This window comes from Cyprinus carpio, chromosome B17 (assembly GCF_018340385.1).
Source record: "Cyprinus carpio isolate SPL01 chromosome B17, ASM1834038v1, whole genome shotgun sequence".
NCBI lineage: Eukaryota > Metazoa > Chordata > Actinopteri > Cypriniformes > Cyprinidae > Cyprinus > Cyprinus carpio.
In genome coordinates, this window is record NC_056613.1 from 14,848,498 (window position 1) to 14,866,514 (window position 18,017).

The 18,017-nt window shown below is 36.4% G+C and overlaps 1 long non-coding RNA gene across 1 annotated transcript; it reads left to right on the forward strand.

The window, feature by feature from the left end:
* Positions 1–359: 359 nt before the first annotated feature.
* LOC122140168 lies at positions 360–7,130 on the forward strand. The gene is made up of 3 exons (XR_006156861.1): positions 360–486; positions 2,710–2,865; positions 6,222–7,130. It is a non-coding gene; the product is annotated as an uncharacterized LOC122140168 (long non-coding RNA).
* The last annotated feature ends 10,887 nt before the right edge of the window (positions 7,131–18,017 follow it).

Consider the following 18,017-nt stretch of genomic DNA (forward strand, 5'->3'; position numbering starts at 1 on the left):
CTTATTAGCTTGAGCTGCTGGATTTATTTAAAGATTTATTGGGTTTGTTTGCTGACGAGTTAAAACATTTGAAGATTTATGCCATTTGTCCAATTTTGTATTTGTTTACCATGCTGAATAAGGTCTATATGAGCATTATTGTTTATCTAAACACAATATTTCTCATTATTTGTGATATAATATGAATGCAAAAAGCTGTCACAAAATTAAGACACAATAATTCACCCAGGATCAGAGGAAAACAAATATGTCAATGCATATATGTGTGTGTGTGAGTGAGAGAGAGAGATGGGATGGGGGTCTCTCGTTTTTCATCACCCTCAGGTCACAGGGTTCACTATTGGGTGGAGCCTTTTTCTCTCTGAGGCATGCTGGGGTATCAATAACCCAATGTTTCCCCACACAATCTTTTTTAAAAGCGCTCTGAAAACAAACAGAGGCTGGACCTCCATCACCAGGACTGCAGCACCACGACTATGGACACAGGTAACACTTTTACCCAGCTTTCCCTCAATTTATAGCTGCATCCACTAACTTAAACACGCCTCCACTGCTGGGACGGTGTGATTTACTTCTGTTTCTTTTTAAAATATGGCTTGTGCCATTTGAATGTACGAAATTATTAATTCACGTTGTTGCATGCAAGATCTGGATCTTTCTGTGAACGGCATTCTGCTGCTGGGTCTGAAAAGGTTGAGCTGGAAAATGGTCTCATTTAGGAGCATTTCAATTCAACCTTTGAACCTAGCACAGATGATTGGGATGTTTGCTTCCTTTCCCTTCTTTGCCAACTAACATAATTCAAGATCGACTTTTCCTGTTGCTCTTATGACTCAACAAACAAGAAAAATAACTTTTGAAATTGCATCTCTTAGTTTCACATTGCATTGCTTTGGTGAAATCTAATTTGAGAGAAAATGGCAACCCAGCTGTTCTTTTGATAGAGAATCACCAAAACATGGGTTCTTTCAGTGCAACATGCATAGTCCATCCTCATCTACACATCAATGAGCTTTTCTCTTGTCTGCAAGGCTATAATTAAAGCTCTGTGCTGTGCTAGGGGTAATTTATCCTCCTTCTCTGGCTCTGTGCTGAAATCAGGTAGCAGGGCATGATTGCAGTGGATGGGGCGTTGCGCTTTACACAATGCGGCCGCTTTGTGTTCTTCGAGCCTGTGGAGCACATGTGGATGAGCTCCCATTAAATATACAAATTTATTATGCAAACAAAAGGGGTTAATTGTCCACATATTTGTATGCAGTGTGTAAATGAATTATATGGGGAAAATGTGTTTCATAGCAACGGTTTTTGGAAGGAAGGTCGGGTTGGTGTTTTTTTTTGTTGTTGTTATGAAGGTTACGTTGCACTATCAGAGTCATCAGAGAGAGACGTCGGACCAATGACCATTTCAGAATTTTACTGCTAAAAAAATTAATTCTTGAATTGTTAGTAAAAGAAGGATGAAGGCAGGACAGAAAAATAAGAAAAGAAAAATGAATGGTTTTTCATATGCGACATCATCGCCATATAGAGGTTTAAGCAGCAGACCAGAGAAAGTGAGATCATTCATCTCCTCCATAATTAATTGCTTTATCTAGTCAATTACGCATGCATGTTAGCACCTGCACATTCCCTAAAGACAAAAGAGAGAATTGTTTCCCAAAGGCAAGAGTAGCAAACTCATTTCAGCTTTAATTTGTAAGAATTTGAGATTTAATATTTTGTTAAAATGTTTAAATGAATAGACCAGACTAATTTTAACAGCATGGAGTATCGGTTCTTTGGAATTGTTTTATTTATATAAAAAAGCAAGGAAAAAAGATCATCAGATTATATAGAATTGATGAAAATCCTGATCAGAAGTCCACTGTTAAGTCTTGTTCATCCAACGAGCATCATAATTGCAAAAAAAATGACAACAGTTACACAACATCACAACGTTTTTAAAATGGACTCAACAGTATCCTAATAAAGTATTTATATAAAATATAGTAGTTATATATTTAGTAATATTTTTATAATAATTATATCAATAGTAATAATAATAGGTATTTAATTAGTCATTATAATATATTATTATAATTTTTTAAATATTATTTTATAATTTTTATAATATTGACTTTTATAATATTATATACATTTGTATTTATTTACTACAGTTCAGCCATTATAATTCTGTTTTAAATGATAACTGTCACGGAGCAACCCCATGATCATAAATGGACTGTATGCACGTACACCATATCTAGCACACACACATACACTGCATGCCTCATTAACATGGTCTGTTTGCCGGCACTGACATCATGTATACACGGAGCTGTATAATGCCTGTCGCCGTGGTCTTATTATGCCTCCGATCGTGAGTGCCATCCTTAACAATAACATTTGACCAGTCCCTGTGCTTTGATTGTCGTCATCCCAAATAACATACATCTCTTCATGGTATAGTTTCATCCTTCACTATAGCTAACCATTCACTTTTTGTCTGCATTGAATCTCTGAGAATATAACCGCTTGCATGAATAACAGTTCAGGACAAGCAATGATCACAAAACTTTACCACACAGCTGCAAAGCACAGCAGCTGCAGGACATGGGTCAACCCCATCATTAAAGGGATTAGACAATGTTAGTAAATACATATTTGAGAGTTCCTGTGGATTTCCTGCGATTAAGCGATTGACTATGTAGTGTCTCTCTCCAACAGGGAAGCAGGGATTTCGAGGATGTCAAGACCTGGATTAGCCGTACCATGAGGGTGTCACATGAAGATTTTTAGCAACAGTCAACCAGCCGTCCCTCTCCTCACACTGTCCATCTCTGGGATATGGATCCTCCTAGTATAGCTACAGTGGCCCCAAAAGTATTTGCACACACTTTAAATGAATAATTTTCATTGCATCAGATACAAAATATCCTTTTTTAAAATTAACATTCTGTCCCAAGAGTTCATTTTAAACAATAAGAATAATTTTAAACTCAAACGTGATGTTTTTCTTGAAGTATTGTAGTTTGGTTCTTCTTTAAAACAAGTGCCATTTGGATTCATATCTTGTTATGTAATGCAATTACATTTTTGTTTTTAAGTGTCCATACTTGTTTGGGACAAGTACATAAGACCAATGGGGAAAATGGTCATGTTTAATGATCGTGTAGGAGTCGTACTGTATGTGTGAAAAGCACAGACAGAGCAAGAGAATACAAATGAGTGAGATAAACATACAAACATATCTGTATAAACAATTAAAGTTTCAGCATGACAGACTCAACTCTTTACCGTCAGAAATGGAAACAGTTGTTTTCAAGGTTAGCACGTCCCAATTAGCTGATTCTGGTAAATGATGGCTATATATAGCATATGCCAATTACATGATTGAAAATATCAATGGATCATTTTCTCCAGATATTATAGACCTTCATTGTTTTTTATAGTTCTATGCATATAACATGTGTTAGCCTAAGCTAAACAAGCTAAATATGTCCCTGCTCTTATTATGAATACAGTAGAACAAATTAGTAATAAACATAAACATAATATAGATTTAATGTTTAAATATCAAATGCAGTTGATGCTGTTTTTATTAACCCTTGACAGAGAAGCAGTATGTGTATTTGTTTGTTGTCTGCTTCAAGAACATTGGTGTGACAGGTTGAAATGCAGTCCAGAAACATGTTGCCTAGAAACTAATAGAGTGAATAACCCAATATGTATGTGTTTGTCCTAGTATAGGTAACCATTGGCAACAGCAAAATCTCTCGTCTTTTGTGTCAACCTGCTCATATTTATTTTTTAAACAAGTCTGAGAATTTCAATGTCATAGAACGACTAGACATTTCATGCATGAAAATATGAAATTCCAAACGTTTCTGGAACATGTTTAATTTTATCCCAGAGCATTTAATTGGTTTTCCTGAATTTAACAGTTTCTGAAGCATATACAAACAGATTTCTCTTTGCTTTTTTCTTGTATTTATTTATTTATTTTATCTGTTTATCATGACACAGATTAATGTGCTCATCATTTTGTCCCCTCCCAGTTGTACAAACATGGTTTGCAAAGACTCAGTCAAACCCAGTGCTTGCATGTCTGAGGGGAGCTACATTTCTGCCCTGTGCTTGCATACTCGTAAATGCTCCATAAATATGGCCCAACATAGTTATGCATTATATATGGGGACTCGTCTTAAGACCATTCCCTCTGCCCATGCACAGCTGGGGAGTGATGGGGGCGCACGCTGCTGGGGGAGGTGGAGGTCATGTTTAGTTCGCTCCACTAGTCTGCAAGCATTGCTCAGGATAATCTGGCTTTTGAAATAAGGTGCCATGTGCTTACAGTATTAGTATCGTAATTTGTGAGCCTACTATCATCTTGGACGCACCACAAACCATAGAAATATTTTATCAAATTTTCTTATTATTAAATTGACATACAATCGTGTTGAAAAAAAAAAAAAAAAAAAAAAAAAACAGTACCTGTCCCAGTGCCTATTTTGTCACTGGTACAGGACAATCAATACTGATATGCACTCTTATATTACAGTTGAATACGTTTTAATATCAGTCAACATCATTTGTGTTGATCACTGCTACATAATGTTGATTTATTAAAAAAAAATAATGGGGCCAATTTTTGAAAGATTTAAAAGTAGAAATGCGAAGCTTATAATTTTATATAAGCACTAACATTCATTCTTTTGTTATTACTTAATTATTATTTAACCTGTAAAGTTTTTTTTTTTTTTTTTTTTTATAAACCAGGGCAGATTATAGGGTCCCTTGATTTCTACCAGCTAGAGGGCGCCAATGAGTCCCTGTTAAAATTGACATCTACACTGCTTTTTAGCAAGAAAAGCATTTTCTTTTAACAAAAAAATTTTAAGTTGTAAAAAGTATTGTGATCAGAACCGCAAATATTTAGTATACAGTGAAACTGCATAATTTCAATGAATGCATCTGCAAAATAATGTGAGTATTGGGGGATGATTGGCACAACCAAAGTTTTGAAGCGGTATTAAAAAAGTTAAAGACAAAAATTCCAGAAAACTTGATAAAGTGCTCCATTCACATTAATCCAAAGGTTCTAATAGTGGTTATAATATAGGGACCTAAAAGTCTCACCTAAGGCATCAAAAATGATAAGTAAATAAACAACTACATTCTTTTTTTTTCTTTTTCACAATAATAATAAAAAACTAAAATCTTATAAAAAAAAAAACAAAATAATCAACAAAAAAATTTAGTTAGTAAGCAACTACATTTTTTTTCACACTAAAATTATATTACTTACATCTTATGGTTGTACTAACATAGCAGTGAACATTTTGTTCATTTTAGTCAGTTCACAAACTGGCCTCATTCACTTCTATCGTAAGTGATTTACTCTAGCCCATTTTTGCTTGTTGGCCAACTTGAAATTAGATTTTGGTAATGAGCCACAATATATTGCTGTACAAAGGTTTTGAACTTTTGTTTAGCCCTTCCATCGCAGCACATTCATGAAAACAAAGTGATGCGCGTAGTCTCCAGACCTCCAGATCAGCGTTTGAACCTCTTGGAACTGACACAAGTGTTAGAAACGCCAGCATTAGTTAAGGCTGGATCAACAGTCTTCTAATGGGATTAGATATTTCCTTTGCTCCTCGCAGCCGTAGGTCATTCCCCTCATTGTGCTGTATTTTAGGGCTTGTCTTCCGTGCCATTCAATTGAATTCCACTACATTATTAAAGAGCTTTTGGGGGATTACAGAGACACGTTTTTGGTCATGTGTGATGTGGTTAAATTCACCTACAAAAACAGCTGAAAGTGAGCCGCACCGTTAATGCGACATGACATGGGAGGCTTTGAGCCATGGGCTGGGTGCAGACTCGGTGCAAACAGGGCAATTGTTTTCATGCTCTTTTAATGGTTTCACTCAAGCAACAGATTACAGTGCAGACATTTTCAACAGTGAGTGATTCTGTCAACGGGGAGCATCTGTCCAGGGAGGCTTAATTGCTTTAATGAAATATTGAGAGTTTTAGTTGGCCCATCAGGTGGTAGGGATTGTGAGGGGTCCTAGATGAGGCCCTGGGGTCACTGGTTACTTCTACTGGATACCGGATACATCTTTTCCTCCATTCTTTTCCACTGTGACTGGAGCAGACTGACCTCATATGTTCATAATGTATGTATGACTGTCTTAGAAGTTTCACCTCTTGATTTTTTTTTTCTCTCCAAGATTAATTTTCGAAGGTATGCAGGAGCTCCTCATTAATGCGGCTTCCATGATGGCCTCTGTCAAGATAGAGAGTCTTAGCATGGTAGGGGGCCTGCAGGTGGATTAATTTGTTCTGCCAGGTTCCTCAGGCCCCATGCTAATGAAGAGAAGAATACGGATCAGAGCTCATGCCATGGAGAGCTGTCCAACTCCTATGATGCCCTGCTGGAATTCCTGCCTGGATTAACCAATGACTTCCCTACTTCAAGCCCTTATTAGGCAGTGTTGGTCTCCCCATGCCATGGGAGCAATCCAGGGTGAGCGGGTCGGTGAACAGTTTGGGCTACAGAGTAATGAAGCATGCAGCGAAGAGCGGCCTAGCTCCCAACAGCACCCCTCCTTTCCTTGTCTGCTTTCCCAAATTGGATGTGTTTATAATACAACACGCTCCAGAGAACAAACACAGAATGTGGAGGGCATCGGGATGTCTCTCCTCTCTCCTTTTTTCTCTTCGCCATTGTTGATGTGAGGGTGTCTGTCAAACACTGTTTCCATCAGCGCAGTCGTGAGGAGGTGTATGGCTTACATCTGGCCAAGTGTGAAACTCGGTATCATCTACTGTTAAATCGTGCCTTTTATTTGTCATCAAACCTTTGCTTGAAACCAAACACAATGTGACGTTAAATAGTTTGTATATTCTACTCAGATGTTGCATTTGTAGAGACATACAGTATTAAGTAAAATAATAAAAGATTCACTGTAGGTTGAGTGGAGAATTCAACCTTTTTTGGCAAGGTTTGTTCAGGTTGTAAAATGTCACACGGTGTGACTTTTTGCAATGTTGAAATTAATAATTCATTATATTGTATTTGTCAAAAAAAAATTTTTTTTAGGAAATAATGTGTACACATTTATTCAAGGTGTAAAGAAAATATGTTAATTTTTACTTAATGGTTAGATCACATGACATAAAGGATTAGATTAAATTAATGAAAATGATAAAAAATAAATCTAACTGTACAGTAATACAATGAGTAAAAAAATTAACATAATAACTAAACTAACCAAACAAACTCAAAATAATAAAAAAAATAATAAATATTAAAACACTATAAAAAATAAAAAAGAAATTATATAGATGCCTATTAAATTTTTGGCTGGGGGTCTCTTGCATAAGGTTATTTGGGGATCTGTGGTTTCTGAAGCCGTTCAGCATTGTGATTTACTTTCAGAAGGTTTTGAAACGGCTAACATCTTTCTGAAGCCGTTCAGCATTGTGATTTACAGAAGTACTGTAAATTTCAGGCCACAGTTTAGTTACCCATTGATGCATACTACAACTTCTCCACGTATATAAAATACCTCTGAAGTTCACGTAATGGGTGGGCTAACACAGTCAGTCAGAAGCCTCTTAACTGGGATGGCAGTTACTAAACATTACAGGAAAACATGCTGTAATTAGAAAAAAATAAACCCGGTCATGCTGTATTAAGTTATTCACACTTGTCTAAATCGCCTGGAATTAATTCTGAAAAACACACGTGATTCATTACATCTAAGAGAGATTAAGGACTCAAGAAATAAGTGTTTTATAAATGTATAAAAGTTATTTATAGTTATGCACTATAGGGTTTATAGTTAAAAATCCCCTGCAAGTGCTTAAGTACTTCTTCAAGAGTAATAAGGAGCATGTAAGAGTCTCCCCAGTATATTTTTGTACATGCACCCTCGGGATCTGCTGTTTGTGTTGGATCATGGGAAGGTGTTGATACAGTTAGTGTGGTAACAAGCAGACATTTTGAGTATCAGGGGTGTGGAAATACCTCGCTATCTCTCACTCACGTCAACCCTTGAGGGGGGAGCGAGCAGGGTACGAGGCTGGGGGAAGGACAAGGTGTCAAGGGCTCTGCTCTCCCTGCTCCAGGACCGTGCTGCTGGGGCTCAAGACAATCTATAAACGCATCGGTCTGTTTACGTATCAGCAACCGAAATGTCTCTGATCGGTTTCTATTGCCAAGCACAATGTATACACAAAGCACTGATGCTGTGTACACAAGATGGGCTGATCGCTGGGAGCTGTGTGCTGTGTGCTGTCCTTGCTTTCACAGCACACTGTCGCTTTAATAAATAAAGCACTCGCTCCAGTTAGCTGCTCAGTGAGAGCCCCAGCAAAGCCACATTGCGTGCAAACCCGGCTCACTGCTCGAGCTGTGGAGCGCTTGAGCCTAATCCAAGCTGACATGTTACAGTAAAAGTACTTTATAAAATCAATATTAAATTCACAGCCTTTGACATCCTGGGACATCTAAGATAAAGGGGAAATAAGGCATAGGGTAAATAGTCCTGCAGCTGTGTCACTGGCTGAAGTAGGAAGCCCGGGGAAGACACAGGGGACCACAGGGAGAATTAGTGCAGTGCTAGTCATGTTTTATACCAAGGTCTTGACATCAATGAAAACATTATAAAACGGCACGCAAACTCTGACGGAGAAAAAAAAAAGAGAAGGAGCCAAGCGGAGGCCGAGCCAGTGCAGTGAAGGACGAGTCGCTGACCATTCAGAAGGGAAGAAAAAAAGAGAGGGTGGGGATAAAGTATAGAAATAGATATTAAAGGAAAGAAATGTTACAGCCCAGGGTGTTTATGTTACAAAAATAATATTAATATGAAATATAATTAATCTACTTTTACTGTTATACCACAATAGTACAGTAATTATATTCATATTTATGATGGATGTGTAAAATATATTATTATTATATGAATAATATTACATGTAGTCTATTTTAAAAATATTAATATATTTAACACAATTATAACAATTTAATATAAATATATAAGTATAACTAATATAACTTGACTATATTACAATATAATCTAGTAATTAAATTAATATTTGCAAACTATTTATAAAATAGAATTGTTACATACACAGAGATACTTGTGACAGAGATAAATTGTGAAAGTTTTTTTGTTTGTGATTTAAAGAAATTTTAGTACTACATAATTAGATATTTAAATTGAAAATATATTTAATTATATATAATTCAATTTTAAAATACCCCCCGCCACCACCACCACCAATTACATATATGTATTTATTTATTTATTTTTGAAAGCATAGCAACACATGGTGTACATTTCCCTTTCAGATTAAATTAATCAGAATTATTGCCGCTATTCAGTTGTGATTGACAGGTCTTTTCATGTTTCCCCACTCCAAATGCTCTAAAGCTGCAGATTTCAGTGTTTGTGTAATATTTCCAGAGATTGCGTTTATTTATTTATCCTGCAGGCTGGCATGTTGAGATACAGCATGGGAGGATTATACGTGTCCTACTTTGGATAGAGTAATTTAGTGTCCGCAGAGGCAGGCACGCACACTGACAGAAGCGCAGCTGAATGACTGAGGCCAGGGGAGTTTAATAGGTCATCGGCGAGAGGAGATATGTTGTGACAATGATGCAAGTTGTAAAAGGTCAGAGGAGAGGGAGCGCACCCCACCCGCTGCTCCCCCCCACTAAACAAGCTCCAAAAACTGCAAAATCAACAGATACAGCTTTATTAACCCTTCACCTCATCATCATTTAATACAGAGTCTTTGTTCAAAACTTATGTTTTCAGCATAAATTCTGAGGTTTTTTAATTGGATAATTGTTCAGACTCAGAAGGCTGCATATGAGAAAATGGGATACTTGTGTATTAGTTCACATCCTAATTTGAGCTTGAAAATGGATCTTAATTTCACACCCAGCTGCAAACCAAACGTGTCAACTGGTTGAGTGACTTCCAAAAGAATGACCTAAATTTCGAGCATTTTAAAGCTAGCACTAAGAATCAGAAAATCGCCTATGGTAAACAAGGCAATACTTAATTAAATAACACTATTTTTATTATTATTGTTATTTCCATTACTCTTATTATGTCAGGGATGACTTGAAAACTGTACAGGGAGCAAATGAGAGCAGTGGAGTATCTGTTTAGACACATTAACACAGTAGAAGTTGAAGATCTTCCTGGTGCTTGCACACACTCTCTTGTGTTTCCACACAGTTGTTTTGCTTTATTTTGATTCTTGCTCTTCCATGCGATAAGCATAGCTCTGCATTTAGTAGTCAGTACAAGACAAAGTACATGTTTCATAGGTCCTAATGCACCCTAAAAGAGGATGTCTGTTGCCCTCCAAAAGCACTCAGAGGTGAACAAGGCAAAGAAAACAAATATACTGACTCCAAAGAAGTAGAAATACTTTCCTGTAATATCGGCATAATAAATATACACTGGAAACAGTTCACTCAGTTTATTTTATTGAGTGACTTTTTTTATTGATTTGAGAAGTGATATAATGCTCAATTTGATTAAAAAAAATCATCTGAATTCCCAAACTGTCTTTTCCTGTTTCTGATCGTTACACCACAGGAATCAGACTTTTCTGAATGCATGAATGAACTGACCTGAAAATCGATGTACTTGTGTACACTGTACTGTGTGTCAACACTAACAGAGAAATGGAGTAAAGTAATGTTGCTGAGTGGAATTTCCCCTGAACTCACTCTAATTTTAACATACTAGCGCTGTAGACCTGAGGCAAATTTCCTTACAAAAAAACAAAAACAAAAAAAGGTTGATAGTGGCATGGTGCAGTGATCCTATCAAATGGAAGTGCATATGGTACTTTGCTATATAAAATGCTACTGAATTACCATATTCATAAGCTATGATACTAAAACTAATTTAAACTCTATTATTAAACCATACAAAACTATTTTAATAAATATTAATTAAAAATGTAGTCAATCATTCAATAATTGTTTGTTTGTTTTTAAAGCAACTGCTACGATCTCTTGAGAAAACCTAACTATTTGATGATTTTGTATTTGTACATTGTGATGGTATTAAGTAAAAATATAAAAAGTAATGTGCAATAACAATAATTATTATCTTAAAATAGATAAATCTATCACTACGGTACTCCATGCATATTATTGTAGGCCAGGCCTAAATTTTATAATGTGAAGTATGTAGTCCCTCTCACAAAGGGTATTTGGTCTGAACAAGACTAAAGACCAGTAATATAAAGCTAATAAATTTACATTGACATATATAATAAATTCAAAAACAAATGATCTGAATACAAAAAAAAAAAAAAAAAAAATTCCACAGACAAAATAAGGTCATACAGCTTTGGAATGACATGAGGGTTAGTAAATGATGACAGAATTGTCATTTTTGGGGGGAACTGTACCTTTAAGGCAGAATGTATTTACTACTATAGTGAATCACCATTGCATTCTACTTCTCAGCTTCCTACAATTTTTTATTATTAACAGCATTTTCCTTGCTTTTTTCATAAAAATATTGGTCTGGGCTACCTTGTGCATAAAATTTTCCATTAAATCCACCACAATCGCTATAGTGAATCTTTCTGCTTCATACTGCATCTTTCTGTGTCTTCCTCTTGACGTGTACATTATAGTTCTGAAGCCCATTTAAAGGCACTAACTGATCTGGCACCGAGCTCTACACCTAACATCAGTGGTTTTTGTGGCCCTTGTTAGCACCAGGGGACTCTCTCTGCCTCCGCCCCTTTCTGTGTGTGTGTGTGTGTGTGTGTGTGTATGTGATTGTGGAGTGATAGACAGCTTGTTACCCTCAACCTGAGGCGGTGCCTCGTTAACACAACCCTTGGAATATGGACATAATGAAAGAACCTGGCAAACACATCTCACTCGCTCTATTAGCCTCTCAGTTTCCTCTCTGGGAAACTGCTCAGGGCCTCCATTCAGAGTGGCCGCACAAAGGGCCCGATTCTTTAAACGCTAGACAGGCCCACGGACAGCTGGGTAGAAAATGTCACACAGTGCATGGAATGCCCATTATCAGACACACTCATTTGTTCTCCGGGCCCTCCAAACCCTGTCAATCTCCACATCCCCCTTCCTGTCAGCCACACACACAACCTGATACCGAATTGACAAATCGAGCCTTGCGTCTGTGACAGAATATAATAAACTCGGGAAAGGGGGAGAGGCGAGTCCACTCCGTTCTGCCCAATCTAATTGGTTTCGACATCAAAGATGTCAATCAACGCTAGACTCCCCTTTTAGACAGTTTCTCTCACTCTCTTTCTCATTATGCCAATGGTCCCATTAAAAGAGCCGTCAGTTCCCTGCACTGAGGGATTTGGTGGAAGTCATAATTAGTGATTTCATTTGACAGAGCAGTTCTGTCTCCATTTAGTTTTTAACACCCCCAGGCCACATTTTTCACATAGAGTTGTCTCAACCACGCTGATCAGCATAGGTGCACCTGGTCTGAGATCCAAGCTGTCACACTTTCGCTATTGTCTTTTGTACACTGTGTTCATAGATGGCCTCAGGGGTTGAGCGCATTTTGCTGAGGTTTTACCAACTAATTGACACTTTCATTCAAACTTGGTTAATAAAGATGCTGACGAAAGAGCGTGCTAAATATGCAATGCGAAATTTTAGATTATTAAAACTTCAAATTTCAGCGCCATTCACAATTCAAATTAGAATTTATTAAAACTTTAAACCAGAATTTGAGGAAACAATTTGAGGAAGCAAAGGTGAAAATTTGAATTTGGTAGTAGAATTAAATTAGTTAACTGCATTTTTTTTTATCAGCAAAAGCAAAGTTTATCAAGACTTGTCAAAGATGTTAGCTTGACACAGCTTTGTCTAATAAACAGTCAAATAGAAAGATATTTAAATTAATTTATATATTTCAACATATTTAATCATTTATCTATTGTACTACAATGCATTACCTGTCATGCCCTTGGACTGTCTTTGCGTGTTTTTCTCACCATGTTCTCTGCATGACCCAGTTTCTGTATCTAGTTGATTGTGTTATTTGGTTCAGGTGTGTCTTGTAATTACCCTCGTTAGCGTTTGTACTTAAAGTGAAGTGTGTCCCATGATCCCCCGTCCGGTATTGTATGCCCAAATATCTCCCCGTGAGGTACGTGTGGCTCCTGCCTTTCTGTGTTAACCACTATCTGGAATATTAAAGTGTGTTCACTGAAAACTCCTTTGTCTTTGTTCTCCTTGTGCCGACACAGTAGTATTGTGACATTACCTTTGTTGAATTTCTTCACCAGTTCAATAAATTTCTCTTACTGTCATCCCATTGCAAATTCCAATTTGACTTCCCGTGGGGTGTGGCCAATACAATTGAAACTCATGAATTGAAAGGAAGTCAGTTTTTAAATTTAGCTTTTTACTTAACCGAAAAAACATTAGAACAGGCAATAACAATACATGTGCTTATATACATAGCTGTTAAATTCCACATGTAACATACCTTAAGAGAGTCTCACAGTTAGATCTAAAACTCTCATTGTGTTATAAGCAACCGGCAATCACGCCTGTAATCCTTTTACATCCACTGTCACTTTCTGAGAGTCATGTGCTGTGAATAAAAGTGTCGTCTCTTTCCTCAGGGATTTAAATACTACATTCCATCATGTGATTCTGCCTATATTCTGTATTTCTCAATGTATAGATTAATTTGAAGAATGTCGTTTGATTTTTTTTTTTTCTTTTTTGTTCTAAGGTGAAAGGTAGTAACAGATGTCGCTATACTGTGATATATAGCCTTTCTAACCTTACAGGGCTACGTCCCTAAAGTTAAAAGGATTAGGTCTGGCCTGTTTGACATTTGGAGCTCCTCTAACGAGTGATTCTGTCTCAGAGTTTCAACACTCACTGTAGCATACAAACCCCAGTTGATTGGCAGTTTGTGTGTCTATGCGCAGCTTGTCTATCCTAGAAGCATCACCACCTGCTGTTGCATGACTGCTTAAGCTCCTGCCCCATACAATTTGACATTCAGTGTGACTACGGAAAACATCAATAAATAAATAACCCAGACAAATAAATCCATAGAAATACTCATTTGAAGGCTCAATGAAACGCTTTGTGAATGTAATATGCTGTGGATGCATTTCAAATGTAAATTATGGTATTCTAACACATTTGGTTTTCCATCTTTTCCGTCTTCATTTAGACGCTGGTTCTACAGGCTCACAGCTGGACTTTTGTTTGCCACTCCACTCACCCTCTTTGCCTCTCCGTTTTTTTATGTTGCTGTTCAGACGATATTCATGCTGCAGGTTGTGAGAAATCAACGTGTTAGGCCTCAAGTTCATGTGGCAGAGCTCAATGGCATAAGCCATCCAAACACTATTACATCAATTGGCTAAGTCAAGTTTCCTTCTCGTGTTGGCACTGTCTGTGTGATTGGACATTAGACACTATCTGTTTCCTGATTCATAATGTATTATATCCTATGAGAGGAGACATCCATTCTTCAGAACCTGATGTTTAATTCAGATCATTGGCTTGAATCACAGTACCTTGTCATATGTGAATCCTATAAGCAGTTAGAGAAGAGACATGATTACAGTGTGGCGCTGGAAGACATTTATGTACTTTATATAGCTATAGCAGCTAGTGTTGCTGAGCAATCATATGAATTTATTCTACAAAAACAATAGTACAACATTTAAAATCTTTAATTCACATTTATAGGCTAATAGACTAAAAAGTATTAGACAAAATACACTGCAAAAATGAAAAAAAAAAAAGTATTCAGGTAAAAATATCTACAAAAAGATATTAAGATTTGTTTACATACATTGTATTTTGAGTATAAATGTATTGAATGTATGTAAACTTTAAAAATAATAATAAAAACCTCATCTTCCCTAAAAATCATGATTATAATAATAGCAATAATATTAATCATAATAATAACTTTATTATTTTAGTTATTTTTCCTTGAAAGCATGACAAAAATATTTATTAATCAAATATTATTTTTGCAGTGAGGATGGGGCACCTTGAATTATGTATATTTGCTTTACACTTTTTGTTTTTTTACTTAATTCATAACAAAATACACATTTATGTTTCCATAGAAGAGGACGGATGTTAAGATATTCTAGAGGGAAATTGATATAGCTTGGCAAAGCAATGCCTGACACCATGTTTTTCCATTTCAGGTGTCGGTCTGCTCTACCCAGGAATAGGTGGAAACCACTGTCCCAAGGCTGACCGGCCTTTGACACTTTCTATCACTCCCAAGTGCTGTATAAAGTACTGTAGTGACATGCGACAATACAAATCCTTACAGCATGTGTGTGTGTTTGCAACAGTGCAGCAGGCTTTCACATACAAAGGCCATAATATTTACAAATACAGTGTGGATTACGACATGATGGCTGCAAACATGAACTCCTTAGCTTAAACCAATGCACTCAATTAAGCATTTGTCATAAATTAGTGTACTTGAAAGATTTATGGATTATCTTGGAACAGGTTTATATGTAAGCTGATCGCATGGAGTTAGCAGGTCATCGCTCATTACGGTAATCCCTGATCATTTGTTTGAGTCAAACAGAAATAAACAGGTTCAACCAATCCAAACACTGCTTTACAGGCTAAATATAGGTCATAGGTCATCGGCATCTAATTGGATCCAGCACAGTGAACTACAGCAAACCATAGGCAACTTTCCAGTAAGTAATATCTGACCATTAAGCTAATTTATTTTCCCACAAATGCTTGAGCCATGAGGACAAATCCTATCACTGCTGGGCATTTGCTTCTTTGAGATACCATGGCCACTTTAGCCCCTTCCGTTCATCTGGCACACCTCAGTCACGCAATTTCATTTGACGTCTGGAAGGGATCCCAAGGGCGGTTCACACGTACAAATAGTTTTTCCACTTATAGGCATACATATCAGAGCACTCACCTCTCATCCCCGGCACTTTCGGATATCCACTCGTAAATTGTTGTGATGTAAAGATTTTCACATGTGAATTGTTTTCAATGTATACATGCCCATGTGAGAATTACTGTTCCCATTTGAATTCGCAGATATTGATTGTTCTTCCCCCGTGAACTATGAGTGTGAACAGGAGACCAGGCCTACATGGAGAGCTAGCTGTAAAAATCCTGTATCAGGCGTTAAGTATAAAAGAGAGGTCCAGACATTTAGACAGAGGCTGAATGGTTATAAATGTGAAGGTTTGAACACCAATGGACTGTATTTGCATATGAAACATATTAAACACTATTTCATTTTGTATTCATAATCAAAGACTTTAAATCTATCAGAATTACACATTTTCAGTGTCCAAAAGAGCCATGATCAGGTGTCGAATCAAAACATTTCACTCTGAACGATACCAAAATGCAAGGTTAGATACACAGCGCCCCCTGGCAGACACAGAACAATAAAATGAGAACACATAACCAAATACCTACACTAACATCATAATAACATTAACTCAAATAAGCCATACATTTGGATAGGCCTATAATAAATGTGAGCCTTTTTACCTTATTTAAATTGAACTGATTAAAAAAAAATAATCAAAATATAGTAAATGTATAAAAAAGTATTTTTACTACAGGAAAATTCAACACTGTGCAAAACAGTAAAAAAAATTAAAAACAATTTAAATAAATCTAAATAAATCAAACAAAAAACAATTAAAAAAAAAAAATACATTAGAAATATAATAAAAGTAATGATTTAAAAGTAGTTCAAAAAGTGCTTACTCTATGCAACACTTACATTTGATTTCTAAAAAATACATCATCACAGAATTTCACAAATATTAAAAAATAAGCACAAAATAATAATGATTTAATAAAAAAATGAGTCTTGGGGCGGTATGAAGTCATCACTAAATTCATGCTTTGACTTATCATGCCTGTAGATGGCAGTGCTCCATAAAGTTTCATGTGAAAGCCCCTTACTGAGAGCTCAGTCTTAACTTCAGTCTGTTTCTGCAGAAGAAACCTAATTATACACATTCCTTTTGAAACCACAGCTCTTGACACATTAATGTATCATCAAAATATTTTTCGCTCATTAATATGACTTGTTTGTGCTACTGCTTACTAATATCTTGTGTTGTTAACATGCCTATTAGAAAAGGCATTTGGATTAAATCTGATTTTACATAAGGCAAAACTCACTTATCAATTAGGCTGTGACTGCATAGGTGTTTTTCGACAAATAAACAACTTAACAAACACACCGCTGTGGCACGCGAGGCTAATAATCCAGAACAAACTATCCTATGAATTTGGCGAAATCATTCCGGCCTTCAAAGCAAGTCAGCGTTACATATTAACGGAGGTTTTGAAATTTTCTTACCCCTTATGTCACCGAAATGGAGACCCGGTGCCTTGAGAGCAATGAAAATCAGAGGTGAAAAAAAAATCCTCCAAAAACAAAAATAAAGGATAAAAAAGAAAAAAATTACTAATTAGAAAAACTTGATCGGGATGGGAACAGGTTTGTGAACGGGCTCATGAGTTGGTGGATCCAAAAAAAAAAAAATCCTTGTGAACGGGCTGTTAAAGATCCTAAATCTTCACGGTTGACTTTTAGAGATATTTAAATCGCGTTACATGTATGATTCATAGTCTAGTTATTTTAAGGATGAATGGGAAATTAGTTTTGACAATTATTTTGGTAGGCTACTTCACACAGGCCTATCGCACAGTAATCTAAAGCTTCACTTCTCGGCTGTCGAGGCGCATTTTGTTGATTTATAGACGCCTGTAGAAAAAAAAGATGTAGATAAAGGGGGTAAAGTTTGTAACTTTGGTAAAGGCAGTTTAAAATAGTTTAGAATGTCTGTTTAGATGTGATTTTTTTTGGCAGCTGATGCTCTTTAAGTGTCTTGGTTCATTTGAACATCACACTAAAGTCTATTTTGGTGGGTTTGAGTCTGATCAGTTGGAAAATATAAACACTGAAAATAATCCTAAG